Here is a 3,092-nt window from a genome sequence, read left to right as displayed (position 1 = left end):
TCAATATGTTTCCGTATTTGACTCTTTCTTTATTTTTTAAATTTATTTATATTATTCTAATTTTCACGTATTATTAAGAACGCAATTGTTTGCGGCAAAATTCAGAGCAATACGTCATCGCCATTTTCATTTGTGTGTTTTTGGAATATTTCTTCGATTAATATCACCTAAACCATCGATATTTTCTGGTTTCTCTTGTTGTGATAACACAAGTCTAAGGTAAAAGATTTAAAATCTTAGTTGCAACTCGCAAGAAAAAAACGTAGGAATGTATTCACAGAAAGTCAACATTTACTTAAGGACGAATTCGAGGAACGCGAGTGTAATATTCTAAGTTTATTTTCTCATATTTCACGAGCACGCTCGAACGCGATCATAAGCTACCAGCTATGTGAAACACACGACAATATTTGCGAAGAAAATTCAAAGAAGAATATTATGTTATTGTTATATTGTAACTAATTATTATTATTAATCAACAATCTAAATGTAATTCCTAAAATTAATTTTAAAATCCAGTAAAGTACAAATATATATAATACATTATAAAATATATTATGTCGAATGAAATAAGTCAAATTAGAGCTATTCTCGTCCGGCTGGTATTCGTATGCCGCGTCTTATGTATATTATCTTTAAATTGTTACGTTAATGTGATACAATGTTTAAAAAAAAAATGAAGATGCGCTAAATAAATTCTTCAATGTAACTGCAAATGCAATATGATTAATATATTGGAGTCGTCATATTTGATCATAAATAATAATTGATCAAACGAAAAATATACGAATCTTAACGTATACTCGTAGAATATATAATATTGTAAAAAACATTGAATATCCAAGGAATAACGATAACTTAATCCTTAAATAACATTTTGCTACTTTTAACTTCCATGCAGGTATGTCAAAAATCTATTTCTATTTCTATAATTTCAAAATAAACAATATTTATATTAACGTAGGCACTTAGTAAGTAACAAACTAAATTTGAGTCAAAATTATATTTGTTTGAATTAAATTTTGACCCCATTGTTTTTTGACCCGATTAAATTAACGAATATTAAGTAAGAGCAACGGCAACCTGTAAAAATGATTAAAAATAACTCAAATTGCATAATTAATATAATTGAATTGAAATTATCTGCATTTAACAATGCACCCAAATATAACAATACATTTTCCGATTTGCGTGGAACGAAATGCAGAGTATATCGGATTCGGAACCGGATTTGTATTGAAAATGAATCGTGGAGGAGCGTGGAGGACGATCTCCTTTAAATTACATTTGCTATTCCACCGCTAGACGTTATCCGTCCACACGACTCCGCGACTCTCCCACGTACACGTCGGCGTCACTCTCTTGGTAATTACAGCACTCGCAACCTCGCCTTTTCCTTAAAGGAATTACGAGCGTGGAATTTTCATCAAAGCGGCGGCGCGGCTTTCCCGCAGTACGGAAAGGGCGTTGACAATGTCAATGACACGGCCAGGGCGAGGCGTAGAAAATAACAGTCGTGTTTAGCCGCGCAACGTCGGTGCTTGCGATGACAATAGAATCGCGGCGCGGCGCGGCGGACGAATCGAAATAACAGCGACGAGAGGTCACGTTTTTTTATCACGATCTAAGATCCATAAGATTCGTCGAGATCTGTCCGATCCGCAATCACTGTGCCGCCGTGACGGTAACGCTTTCTATCGATTATCAGCGCGTGCCAACAGCTTCCAACGGTCCACATCGCTATTCTTATCCACCAAACGGTTGGTACATTGATCAATGGTTCGATTTCATGCACTGTTTCGTAAACAAGTTGTTCTGATGCAGATTAGTACTTTCGCTCTTCAGACCAAATACTGCAGCATTTATGACGCAAATGGGAGAGAGAGAGAGAGAGAGAGAGCTTAATTATTCGCGAATGTTAATTGATATGTTAGTGGAATTCGAGTCTAAATTATTAGGTTAAGTAAAAAGTCATCGCGTATTTTTTAGCTCAAAGTTGTATATACAATATCTTCGTCAATAATGAATGAAATTCAAATTTAAAAAAAAGGGTTTTAAAGCTTGAAATCTCTACTTTTAAAAGCTTATCACATTTTTTAAGTTTATATGAGTTTGATAATTTTTACATACCAAAAACTTCGAGCTGAAAAAGACGAAAAATTTTCTTCTCACTTTGTGGATTTGTAACGTGTCCAAAACGAATTTGAGAAAATTTTCGATTACCTATCGTGAAAGCTTGATACTTTCCCTACAAAATCGTTTTTTTTTTAATATTCCTACGACTTTTGATTACTGAGTTATCGCGGATTAAATAAAAGAATTTTGACTTTAACTGCTCATAACTCCATTAAAAATTGTCGTATCGTATAATTTAAAAAAGAGATTTTTAAAGCTGAAACTTTACTCTATCAAGATATATTTATATTGTTGGTAAGAAAGTAATTGCGGTTTTTACTGATAGATGTCTTTTAAAAAAACGCGATGACTTTTTACTTAACCTAATAGAGAGTCCTTTTATAAAAATTACTGTATCAGATCATTATTGCAAATTTATTATTATTTGATGATTACCCCCTGATAATATAATCTGCGACTTTTATCAAGTGAGCTGATAATATAAATCCCGAAAGCTATCAATGTAGGATATCTACTTTAATGTAGAAATATATAATCGGTTATATAAAAATGCTGGTAACGCTTAAACCAAGTTCCATTCATTATATAAAACGTTTTAAGTAGTGTTTCTTTTTTCGTTTCGCGACTAGCGGAATCGAAATCGAATGCACGAGTTACAATAGTTATAGATTTAAAGTTGGTCGTCAGTTTCTTGCCTCGTTTCCTTTCCAAAAGAAGACGCAGGACGATTTCCTTCCATCTCGCTATATTGTTCTTTTTTAATCGGCGTTCTCAAAGCCCGTGACGAAAAGGCGGCTGCTGATGTTACGAATCCAATTTTCACGCCGAAGTCATATAGTTTATCGTCGGCGATTCGAGATCTAGGTAAATCGTTCCAAGACTGATCGGATAGATTAACTGTCACCCATCACGCTCGACTCGACTAGTAACGTGAAGTGAGTTTAAAGGAATTAATT

The sequence above is a fragment of the Trachymyrmex septentrionalis genome, unplaced genomic scaffold (assembly GCF_001594115.1).
Source record: "Trachymyrmex septentrionalis isolate Tsep2-gDNA-1 unplaced genomic scaffold, Tsep1.0 scaffold51, whole genome shotgun sequence".
In the NCBI taxonomy this organism is placed as follows: Eukaryota; Metazoa; Arthropoda; class Insecta; order Hymenoptera; family Formicidae; genus Trachymyrmex; species Trachymyrmex septentrionalis.
The sequence above is the reverse complement of the archived record's forward strand: the minus strand, read 5'-3'. Positions refer to the sequence as shown.